Genomic DNA, 12931 nt, shown 5'->3' on the forward strand with positions numbered 1-12931 from the left:
TGTGGTGTGTATCAATGCTCTCGATGCCTTTAGATAGAGGTGGGCACCGCAGGGGATACAGTGCTTTATCTCCACCGTTGATCAATCCCCAGAACTCTACTTTGATACAGTCCATTCCCATTCTGTCACTTGTAATTATTTGCTTGGCCCGTAATGGGCTTTATTTGGAAATATTCAATTGGTTTACAAATGGTTTACTGCCGGTGATTATATATTAACAAAAGCCAAAACGGTGTAATGATGATGTTGATGGTGGGAAGGTTGCTCCGCCGTATGTGATAACACTTCTGTGTAGAAGAAAAAAAGAATGCTTCACAGGACAAAGAACGCGAACTGAAAAGCATGTAAAGCAAACCAAAGGTTCAGAAAGGGAGGGAATGTTTCCCTGGAGTGTGAGTAACTGGGTAGTGATGGTGTACGGGAGTAGACACGATTTTGTTCTACAGAGCATTTGAAATTTTAAAACTTTTATATTTAGATATTCCGTGTCTTTTCTTTTAGATTTATTTATTGTGGAATAAGTGTTTACATTTAAAGCAAAACAAAGTCACAAACCTTGTGTGAAAGACCTAAATGTTAAATAAAATCCATCAAACCATCCCGCACTGAAAAGTGATGTGGAAGTGCAATCGCCTGGAGAGTCCCTGCCTTGCCTACTTCTTCCTAACTGGGCTCCATGGTTATGTACATACCTGGGAGATAGCAGCAGGAGGAGGCCTTTCGATCCTGCTCCACCATTCAATGGGAAGCAGCTGACCATCCAGCTCAGTCTCCTGTTCCTGCTGTGTTCCAATCTCCTTTGATGGTTTATATCTAAGCCCTCCTTTGGCTTCACTGCCTTTTGTTCCAGTGACGTTGCTGTGTTACTGTGTGGGTGTAGGCGGGAGTAATGTGATGGTGCTCTTCCTGGAGGATGCACTCAACCTCCCTCTTCCTCCTGCAGTAACATCAATTGGGTTTCGGCAACTAGAGATAGAAACCGTTTCCAGGATATGGGCATCACTGGCTCAGCCAGCATTTATTCCCCATCTCTCGTTACCCTTGAGAAGGTGGTAGTGAGCTGCTGTCTCGTACCATTCACAGTCCATTTGGCGCAGATAGACCGTTAATGCTGGGAGGGAGAGAGTTGCAGGATTTTGGCCGTGTGATTCTCCATCTTTGGTTCTTCACATGCTGGTTAACGTTATCACGATCCGCACATGATGTTGATATTTCAGTCTGCAAATCTTCACCATCTAGCACCCTGTATAAAGTATTATGTACAGATTAGAAATTCAGAGCAGACAATTCTCAATTCTCTGGAATATCTTTTCCCCTTTCTTCCCCCAAAGTTATAACCCTCCAACCCAATTACTCTCTCCCACCATTCTGACTCTACTACCCCCTAATGCACACCCTCCCCATTCTCACGGGAGTTGCTGATAAACAGATCTATGCCACCACTTCCCGTCCCTGGTTAGACTCTGCACCCTTTCTGCATTCACTTCCTTTCCCTTCAGTTGCTGCAAGTCAATAATGTAACAGCAGAATGTAACAAAAGGAAACAGACAGGGAGGTGGCAGATCCTGGACAGTAGAGGAACCTTCAGTCTGGGAGAATGGGTCAGATCCTTCTTTGTTTCCCATTAGTTGATTCCCACTATTACAATGAATTGGGGATGGAGAATGGTCCTCCATGGGTGTGGTGACACTTTGACCCCCAACTGATCAATACTATAAGCAGATGCATTCTTCCTCCAGCCAATCACACAGTGTGAAATACTTTCCGCAAAGCATACTTACCCAAAGCACATGCTCCAAAACCCGCCCACATTCTATACATGTACAGAGCCGGGTTTCCCCACACACGTGTGGTCCCTGCTTCAGAGATTGTGGGAGTTGTAGTCCCCATGAAGCCACTGGAGTCATATCTCTGGAAAGAAAATGAAAAGTGTGGACTGGAGGGTGTTGTGTGTAGGATCCCCATTCAGACACACAGAATATATGGACTGTCACTGGGTTTTACTGAGACATCTGCTTCCACAACCTGATTTTCTGATGTAAGGAATATAGATTCAGACAACTGGGGCGTGGGGTGGTTAATAGGAGTAGATGATTTAAGCAGAGGTGGCACAATGGTTAGCACTGCTGACTCACAGCGTCAGTGACCTGGATTTGATTCCAGCCTTAGGCAACTGTGTGGAGTTTACACTTTCTCTCCGTGTCTGTGCGAGTTTCCTCTAGGTGCTCCAGTTTCATTTCTCAGTCAAAAGATGTGCAGGTTAAGTGGATTGGCTGTGCTAAATTCCCACAGTGTCCATGCCTGTGCAGGTTAAGCTATTAACCATGGGAAATACAGGGAATGGGTGAGTCTGAATGGGATGCTCATTATCGGGTTGGTGTGGACTCCATGGACGAATACCCTGTTTCTGCACTGTAGGGACTCTATTCTATTCTCATGAAGAAGAATGTACTTATCTCAATGTGCTGTGAATCTGTGGAACTCCCTATTCAAAATGCAGTGGATGCCAGGACAATAAGCAAATTTACTGAAGAGATACAGATGTTGAATTTGCAATGAGATGAAGGGTGAGAGAGAACAGGCAGGAAAATCCAGCTGAGACCGAGGTGAGCTCAATCACCATATTAAATGGTGGAGCTGGTTGGAAGGGCTGCATTGCCTCTCCTGTGCCCAGGGCTTATCTTCTTACGTCGATTCTCCTGTTCCCTGGATGCTGCCTGACCTGCTGCGCATTTCCAGCAACAATTTTTCAGCTCTGACCTCCAGCATCTGCAGTCCTCACTTTCTCCTCAAAGACTTCAACCTACTGCGAATCCTCTTACAAGGATGCCTTCCTTGAAGAAGCTCTCTTCCTCCCTCTACAAAGATTTCAGTGAGTCCCTCTCTCACTGCATCACCCAGGTCATCTCCTCTGCACAGAAGCTCTTCAGCCACATTCTCCTCATTTCCCCTCCCCCCACCTTGTCTCAGTCAAATCCATCGAATTCAGCACCGCCTTCCTAACCTGCAATCTTCTTCCTGACCTCTCCGCCCCCACCCCAGTCTGACCTATCACCCTCACCTTGACCTCTTTCCACCTATCACATTTCCGACGCCCCTCCCCCAAGTCCCTCCTCCCTACCTTTTATCTTAGCCTGCTGGACAAACTTTCCTCATTCCTGAAGAAGGGCTTATGCCCGAAACGTCGATTCTCCTGTTCCCTGGATGTTGCGCTTTTCCAGCAACACATTTTTCAGCTCTGATCTCCAGCATCTGCAGTCCTCACCTTCTCCTTCTTACGGTAATAACTGGAAAGCTGAATCCAAAACTCACCACCTTCACCAAAGGAGATTTTTGGAAAAAGCAGGATAGTCAGGTGGATTAGCGTTCCAAACTTAGATAGTGAGGAAGTATGTGGGAGATAACGATCTTGCAATTTTAAACTGAGGTGAGTTAAAAATCACACAACAACAGGTTATAGTCCAACAGGTTTAATTGGATCATGATGAAGGAGTGACACTCCGAAATGTAGTGTGCTTCCAATTAAACCTGTTGGACAATACCTGGCGTTGTGTGATTTTTAAAATTTTGGTCACCCCAGTCCAACACCGGCATTTCCAAATCATGTAAACTGAGGAGAGACAGTGATTTATGGTTTTAGACTGTGTAGTACATTCACACCGTGCAGAATACTCTGTTTTGAATATCTATCCTATAATTAATCACAAAGCGAAGGACTCTGACAATGAAAACTAAAACACCCAGGTAACATCGCCTCACTTCGTAATCTGATAAAAGACATGTGTTAAGTATGGCTGAATTTAGAATACAGAAGAAAAGCGGGAAGATTAAATCCAATCCCAAGATCCTGTGCTTAAACAAAGGAGACCTACAATAGGATGAGGCAGGAGTTGGCTAATGTAGACTGGAAGCAAAGACTTTAGGGTGGGACAGTTGACAGACAGTGGAGGAATATCAAAGAATTTTTCAAACTGCTCAGCAAAAGTATATATCAGTGAAAAGGGAGGACTGCAGGAAAATTAGTAATCTGCCATGGGTGGCTAAGGAAATAAGGGAGTTTATCAAATTGAAACAGAAGGCATCCAAATTGGCAAAGACCACAGAGAAACTTGGAGATAAGAAAAACTTTAAAGATCCACCGAAAGCGAGATGGGATTGAGTAGCTATCCAAGGGCCAGAATAGCAGTTTACCCAGCTAGAGGGGAACCTATTACGTGGGGAACATATGGCCTGTGTAATTGTTGAAGCACTTAACTGTTACCATAGAGATAATCCTGACCAAGTTAAAACTCACAGCACACTGCAAAAGCTTATAGTCCAACAGGTTTATTTGGAAGTACAATCTGGTGATGTGTGGTTTTTAACTTTACCCACCCCGCTCCAACACCGGCTCCTCCACATCAGAATCCTGACAGACAGCCCCACTGAAACTGAAGTGCCTGTCAGATACCTGACTGAGCCACAGGGGTGTGGGGTAGAGGTATGTGATTTAACCACAAAGTGTTGAGCTGAACTCGACTTTTTAACTGCCGTTGCCTTGGAGATAATGTTGAGAGACAGCATCCATTCAAAACCACAAACCACAAAGGTATAAGAATGGGAGTGGCACATCGGACAGGCGGGGAGTTACCTGATTCTGCCTGGAGGTGTTCTGCATGTACACTATCCAGGTAACTGCCATGTTTCATCAATAAAGACTCAAAGAAGACCTCTCAGAGTTCTATACCTAGTTATTCCTACCCAGCAGGGTTCAGGAATATGAGGACACAGCAGTCAGTCTTCACAGTGGATATTACGAAGAACATGCCAGTAATCGATAAGGAAACTGAGGAAGGTGAGGAGCAAGAAACAACCATCATCACGAAAGCGTTAGAAGTGGGCAAGCTAATGGAGCGAAAGGTAGACAAGTCTCCTTGCTCAGATGAAATACATCACAGGGTGCTACCAGAGATAGCAGGAGAAATAGTCAATATACTTGGAGTCAGAGCATCCTACAGCAGAGGCTGGCTCTTTGGCCCAAACTGGCCCATTCCGGCCAAAATGTCCATCTACGCAAACCTGAATTCCATGCACTTGGCCAATATGCTTCTGACCCTTTCCTATCCATGTGTTTGTCCAAATGTTTTTTTTTTCATTTTATTAATGTACCCACCACAACCACTTCCACTTGCAGCTCAGTCCACATACATACCACCCTCTGTGTAAAACAGTTGCCCCTCAGCTTCCCTTTCATTCTTTCTCCTATAACCTTAAACTGATGCCCTCCAGTCCTTGATTCACTGGGCAAAAGACTGAGTGCATTCACCTTACCCATGCCTCTCATGGTCATATAGACTTCGAGAAAAGATCCCCCCTTCTGTTTCCTCTGCTCTGAACAAACAAAAAAAATCCTCGCTTGTCCAGCCTCTCCCTGTAACTCAGACCCCTGAGCGTGGGCAAAAATCCTTGTAAATTTCTTCTGCACTTTTTACAGTTTAATAACTGAAACCTCCATTGCATCCATCACATTTCCAGTATTTCCCCACGGCGCTGGAACCGATGTGACAACGCCAATGGATTACAAACCATGATCGATCATTCACTCCTTTACAACAATCCCGTTTTCATCGTTTGTTCCATGGTGCAGCTATCCTGGTCTCTTTCTGGTTGCATGGTTAATTAAAACCTTGTCCTCATACAAAACAAATCTGTAGCTTAATTGTTCCTGGAAAATGTGCCATATTTTTCAGACTTTTAAAAACAAATGAAATCTCTCTCCACAGTCACCACGCTAACATGGACTTGGCTGTGTCTCAGTGTTTTTTTCCAGACACACTGACATTTGAAATATTCGCCCATGGACAGAATACACACCTTTCCTTCCACATGAAAAGGCCAATGACATTTAGATCGGCACGGATCAAGTAAAAAATCAAAACTGAACATGAAATTCAATTTGAATTTCACATCCGGAAATCCGCCATTTTAGTACCGTACAGAGAAAACAAGATACCACCGTTAATACCGGGTGGATCTTTATAAGACAATGATAGTATTAAATTGTAGTTTCCTTGTTGCCCCAAAGCTTTAAATCTCAGTCTCACAATTCCTCTCTCTCTTGTTAACTGAAGACCAAACCAATCTCCTCACTCCTTTCCTCCACACCCAGTTCTCACACTCTCTCTCCTCTCCTTGAATTCAGCTCCCTAGCTCCTGCCTGCAGGCTAAGAACCAAAAAAAACGGGGTGGCACGATGGCACTGCTGCCCACAGCACTAGGGTCCCAGGTTCGATTCCAGCCTTGGGTGACTGTGTGTGTGGAATTTGCACATTCTCCCCGTGTCTGCGCGGATTTCCTCCGGGTGCTCCGGTTTCCTCCCACAATCCAAAGATGCGCAGGTCAGGTGAATCGGCCATGGGAAATGGGTCTGGGTGGGTTACTCTTCCGACGGTCGGTGTGGACTGGTTGGGCCGAAGGGCCTGTTTCCACACTGTAGGAAATCTAATCTAATCAAGTCTATGACTCTGACTCGGAGCCTCCTGGGTGTTAGTGAGTCCTCCTCCCACTTCCCAGGGTTTCCTTCCTGGTCAGACCCAAACTGATTTTTTTCCCCAATCTGGAATCTCTTATTTATTTCCCCCAACACGGACCCTCTGATAAGAACCAGCCTGCACATACTGGCCAAATCATATCTGGTTGAACTAAAATGAACCACATTAGAACTTTAATTGCTGGCACATCCTTGTTCCTTTCCATAATATTCCTGAATCTTCACACGAGTTCTGATAACTTTCTACAAAATGCTTCCCCCCACTGATACGCCGACCACTTGTCATGATACCAGGGCTGGGACCATTCCCCTGGGTCCTGTTCTCAGAGGGAAGAAGGGAGGGAGCAGACAATGACAGATTAATCCCACAGATCCACAGCCTCCCTCCCTGGCACTGACCCATACTGCACATACGCCAACAATTGGCCAGCACTGCGTCCGTGCACTGGTTGCCCCTCCTACAGAGGTAAAAACAATGACTGCAGATGCTGGAAACCAGATTCTGAATGAGTGGTGCTGGAAGAGCACAACAATTCAGGCAGCATCCGAGGACAGGCAAAATCCGAGGCCTGTCCTCGGATGCTGCCTGAATTGCTGTGCTCTTCCAGCACCACTAATCCAGAATCCAGGCACTCCTACAGAGCATGCTCCAGACCACACAGGAGCCTGGGTGATTGACAGCATCCGCTGCCCAATAGGGTGGATGGGGCGGGGCTGGAGGATTGGGACAATGGGATTGTCAGCAATTAATGAATGTGGAGGACACTTGGGGATGGACAGTTCAGTGAGGGACAGGAGCAGTGCAGCAGCAGGAGGGGATCCTGGACAAACTGAGCAATGGGAGAAACTGACAGGAGAGAAACTACAGGAAGATTCTGTTTGGAGGCTCAGGCAGGGACAGTTGGGAGCTTGGGCATGTTTTCCAATCAGCCTCTTCAAAGATGCTGTTACTCAACTTTGAACCCAAACCTCGTGTTTCAGAGGTAAGGACACTACTACCGTTTCCTGGTGGGCTAGTGGAATGAAGGGAAGATTTTCTCAGTCTCACTCACATGGAAACTCCATGAGCTCCTCCCACTTACTGTCTACGGTGGGGATGGAGGAGACAGAGCAGACGGAAGGGAATGCCTTTCAAAAGGAACTAACTGGCATTGGTGATATTAACAAGATTCAAGACACAGTCACTAACACAAAGCTGGTGTACATGAACTTTATCCAGAATATTAACGCCTATAATTGGGTGACGCAGACCCCAATGTCCTGGGTATTAATAACGGCTTTGTGTGTGAAAAATCACCTCTCATGAACATGAGTCAACTTTTTTGAAGAAGTAATAAAGAGGATTGATGAGGGCAAAGCGGTGGAAACGATCTACATGGACTTCAGTAAGGTGCTCAACAAGATTCCCCATGGGAGACTGGTTAGCAAGGTTAGATCTCACAGAAGACAGAGAGGACTAGCCATTTGGATATAAAACTGGCTCAAAGGTAGAAGACAGAGGGTGGTGGTGGAAGGTTGCTTTTCAGGTTGGAGTCCCGTGACCAGTGGAGTGCCACAAAGTATTGGTGCTGGATCCACTAATTTTCATCATTTATATAAATGATTTGGATGTGAATATAGGAAGCATTAGTAAGATGACACCAAAATTGGAGGTGTAGTGGACAGTGAAGAGGATTACCTCAGATTACAACAGGATCTTGATCAGAGGGTCGAATGTGCTGAGGACTGGCAGTTAGAGTTTAATTTAGATAAATGTGAGGTGCTTCATTTTGGAAAAGCAAATATTAGCGGGGTGTATATACTTAATGGTATAGTCCTCGGAAGTGTTCCTGAACAAAGAGACCTTGGAATGCAGGTTCACAGCTCCTTGAAAGCAATCGCAGGTAGATAGGATAGTGAAGAAGGTGTTTAGTATGCTTTCCTTTATTGGTCAGAGTGCCGAGTACAGGAGTTGGGAGGTCATGTTGCCGCTCTACAGGACATTGGTTAGGTCAATCTTGGAATATTGTATGCAATTCTGGTCTCCTTCCTATCAAAACAATATTGTGAAACTTGAAAGTGGCCAGAATAGTATTACAAGCACGTTGCCAGGGTTGGAGGATTTGAGCTACAGGGAGAGGCTGAATACACCGTTTTCCCTGGAGTGTCAGATGCTGATGTGTGACCTTATAGAGGTTTATAAAATCAGTAGGGGCATGATAGGGTAATTAAACAAGGTCTTTTCCCTGCGGTGGGGTTGGAGGCACGATGGGGTGTGGGAGACCGAGGCGGGGGGAGAAAGCGACAGGCGAGGGAGACAGTTATTTTATAGAACTGCAACACAACCCTGTTCCTGTTTTCTCTCTGTCCCCTTAAATCCGTCTGAAGAGCTCAGAACCAGTGCATAGTTCCTGGAAAGTAGAGCTTCAGGGTGATCAAGTGCTGAAGGTTGCATTTGGGACGCTGACCTTTATTGGTCTGTGCATTTATCAATAAATGGACCTGGGTTCAATTCCACTGTTCTTGATTCATATCTTTGGCCAAAGACGCGCCTGTCTCTGACCCTGACTAGTGGATCCCCTGTCACTATAGCTCTGACATTCTCCCTCCTCCCGTTCTGTGCAGCAGAGCTATCTGTGGTGTCATGAACCTGGCTGTTGCTGATTTCCCCTGAGAGACCACCCCACCTGTTCCCAACCTTATAGATCCCCAAGCGGTGCACAATATCTGTTTGAGAAGGGGAATGATCACTGGCGAGTCCTGCACCCCCTTCCTGAGCCTTTTACTTGATCTGATGGTCACCCATTCCCTTTCTGCCTGTGCAACTCTCCCCTGCAGTGTGACTAACTCACTAACCGTGCTGTCCATAACATTTTCAGTATTGCTCCACAGTGAGTCCACTCTCAGCTCCAGGTCTGAAAAACAGTTTCTCAGTAGCTGCAGATGGACACATTGTGCATTGTCCCACGGTTCTGCGGTCTCCTGTAACAACATCTCACTACATTCATCTAGTTACTCCCATTAAGAGAATTTAAATGAGTGAGCAACCAGCCGTCACTTCAAACATACCCATTATACTAAAAAAATCTTTACTTAAGTTGATCTGTTGTACTTTTAAAAACTTAAATACTCCGCAGGTATCACTGACAAATTGACGATTCCCATTGGGACTGTGAATTTCTGAATAGCCTGAAGTAAAACGGAGTTTCAGCTTCACCTTCTCCCTGCCTCACCTCACTCTGTTTACATCCAACTCCAAAACACACTCATTGATCCAAGCAGCCCTCACAGTGCAGCCCTGTCATTTTCATTGTCTGCTCACACCTACACTGCCCTTAGCCTCCTGTACTGTTCCAATGCATCTCGATGGGAGCTCAGGAACAGCATCTCATCTTTCAATTCAGCCCTTTGTAACCCCAGAGTCAAAATGGACTTCAGCAGTTTCTGAATGAACAGACAGTTGTCAGAATCTGGAACGTTCCACCTGAAATGGTGCTGGAATTTGAGTCCACAAGGAATTTCAATGAGAAATTTGCAGGGAATTGGAAGTAGGGAGTTTACAGGTTAACATCATAAAGTGGATGATAGGGACTAAATCTGACAGTTCCTGTAAAGAGACGAGGTATAATTTGGATAAATCTGTGCTCTCTCTCAGGGCAATACCTCCTTCCACAGCTGCAGGGCCAAGAATTAAACACATACCCCGAGGGTGATCCAACCATGAACCTGAACATAGTTCTGCTTTTTGCTTGACAAAAATATTGAAACTATTTTCCCACAGACAGAACAGACAAACCTTTCTCCTTTCACAGTTAAATGCCAATGATATTCTGATCGTGATGACTCTGTGGACTGTAGAAACTTGCTTTTGAGATCCCAGTCTCAATTATTCTCAATTAAAATCCTATAAAATGAATTAACAAAACAAAGTTCATAGTCAGTGCAAGATGAATAGTGAAGACAAACACTTCTTTTGGTATGTGTTGGATGCTCCTCTTCAAATCGCACCGCCCCCACCCAGGAAGAGGACACGTGCATGCTCCTTGCTGTACCTTGGCCCCAGATAAAGATGGCAGCCATAACCCAGTACCTCTCACTGCCTGAGGACCAAGCCACCTTCCACTTTGCTGCAAACGTGGGACCAGGAGTTTCTAATTCAGACTAACGACCTGCACAGAGTGTAACTAAACCCTCCCAGTCTACACTGATACATTTCATCCGGTTTCTGCTGCCACTCTCCCCTTTCCCGTTTCCTCCTCCTGCACACACCAAGGGTCATCACGAGTCCAGTGACCCTTCCTCAGAACCGATGGCAGCTGGGAAAATTAGAATCCCCACAGGAAACAGGCCCTTCGGCCCAACAATTCCACACCCACCCAGACCCATTCCCCTACTCTATTACTCACCATTTCCCCGGACTAATGCATATCCCTGAACACTATGGGAAATTTAGCTGGGCCAATACTCCTAACCTGCACATCTTTGGAATACAGGAGATAGGGGTTAAAGAGTAAATAATGGGGACAGAGCCCAAAGAGAGATTGGAACATTTGGAAAGACAAAAGAGTGGATAACGATCCGGCTGGGAGGGCGGAAAGCTGTTAATGGAGGAGACAGGAACCTGGTAGCATCTCAGTAGCGGTGGTGGAAATGGCGACTGATGATCTACGTTCTGTTGCAAAGAAGACCCGGAGCATCCAGTTCCCCAACACTTTAACACAGAAGGCTGTTCCCAGGTCAACATCTCTGTCTCATGCTTACTGCGGTGTTCCAGTGAAGCTTGATGCAAGCTGGCAGAACACTTCAGAACATACCAAATGGCCTCTAATTTCAAGGACTGCAATTTCCCCTCCCGTGTATCTCCTCCACTTCCCACACCACTGCCCTTGGCACCCACATCTCCAACTGCAACAAGGATGGAATCCCCCTAATCCTCACCTTCCACCCAGATACAATGCATCATCGTCTGCCATTTCCACCAACTACAATCAGACCTCACCACCAGAGATACATTTCCCTCCCCACCCCTTTCAGCATTCCAGAGATCATTCCCTCTGTGGCTTCCTCATTAAATCCATGCTCACCACCAAACTATCTTCCACTCCCAGCACCTTCACTTGCCACCTGTGCCCACACCTCACCCCTCACCTCCATCGAAGGCACTACAGGATCCTCTCATATCCAGGGGAGATTTTCCTGCACATCCAAACACCTCACCTTTTGTGTCCTTTGCACTCGATGTGGTCTCCTCTACAGTGGGGAGTCAGGATGCCAACTTGTGGAATATTTCAGGGAACATGCACCAACCAAGCCCACCGCCCTGTGGCCAACAACTTCAGATACCCCCCTCCGGCACCACGCTGCCAAGAACATGTCATTCCTGGGTGTCAGCCACACCCAAATCCGAGCCACCCGACGCCTGGAAGAAGAACACGTCATCTTTCACCTTGGGACTTTTCAACCCAATGGGGCTGTACACTCTCCCTCTGGAGATGGTGCCAGTCAGTCCCAACTCACCTTCCATTTGGACATAGCCCTCCAAATCCTTCCTTTAAAAAGGAAAATTGCAAATTTGTTTTGACAATAACCACTGAATCTGCATCCAGCTGTCGATCAAACTGTTCCAGATGCTCAGAACTTACTGAGTAAAATAATCTTCACGTTATTTGCCAGTTACCTGAAAGTAGTTCATAAAAATTGTGACAGTGTTAATAATTTCTTATGCTGTCTCTCTGTAAATTAAATTTCCTGGAAACAATTCTGCTCCTCGTTGAAATCACTGCTTAACCTTCTCAGCTCCAAGGAGAATTTTCTGACCTTCTGCTAACTCTCCATAAAAGAGAAACTCATCTTAATTTTAAATTTTTAGTGTCATAGAAATGTACGGCACAGAAAAAGACCCCTTGATCCAACTTGTCCATGCCTACCAGATATCCTAAATTAATCTCATCCCATTTGCCAGGACTTGGCTCATATCCTTCTCAAACTTACCTGATCACATATCCAATCAGATGCCTTTTAAATGTTGCAATTGTACCAGCCTCCACACTTTCTCTGGCAGCTCATTCCATACACATACCATGTTCAGCTTGAAAACATTGCCCCTCACATCCCTTTTAAATCTTTTCCTTCACACCTTAAGCCTGTGCTCTCTGGTTTTGGACCCACCTAACTTGTGAAAAAGACCCTGGCTGTTCACCCTAACCATGTCCCTCACGGGTGTATCAACCACTGAGGTCACCTCACAGCATCCCATGCCCCAGGGAAAACAGCCCCAGCCAGTTCAGCCTCTCCTGATATCTCAAACTCTCAATGCTCGCAACATCTTTGTGCATCTTTTCTGAATCCTTTCAAGTTTCACAACATCATTCCTATAGCGAGGGGACCAGGACTGAAAGCAAAATTCGATAAGTAGCTGAATCA

The 12931-nt window shown here is 45.8% G+C and overlaps 1 long non-coding RNA gene across 1 annotated transcript in view; it reads right to left on the minus strand.

Annotated features, from left to right (window-relative positions):
• Positions 1–1003: 1003 nt before the first annotated feature.
• The window catches only part of LOC148146451 (uncharacterized), a 13513-nt gene continuing 1585 nt past the window's right edge, over positions 1004–12931 (minus strand). Inside the window, exons 2-3 of the long non-coding RNA XR_015760821.1 lie at positions 1782–1911; positions 1004–1243 (exon numbers count right to left, since the gene is read on the minus strand). This is a non-coding gene — a long non-coding RNA (uncharacterized LOC148146451). The remainder of the gene's footprint in view (positions 1244–1781; positions 1912–12931) is intronic.

The sequence above is a fragment of the Chiloscyllium plagiosum genome, unplaced genomic scaffold, assembly GCF_037043375.1.
Source record: "Chiloscyllium plagiosum isolate Xiang-an unplaced genomic scaffold, Cpla_swu_hap1 HiC_scaffold_21, whole genome shotgun sequence".
Lineage (NCBI taxonomy): Eukaryota > Metazoa > Chordata > Chondrichthyes > Orectolobiformes > Hemiscylliidae > Chiloscyllium > Chiloscyllium plagiosum.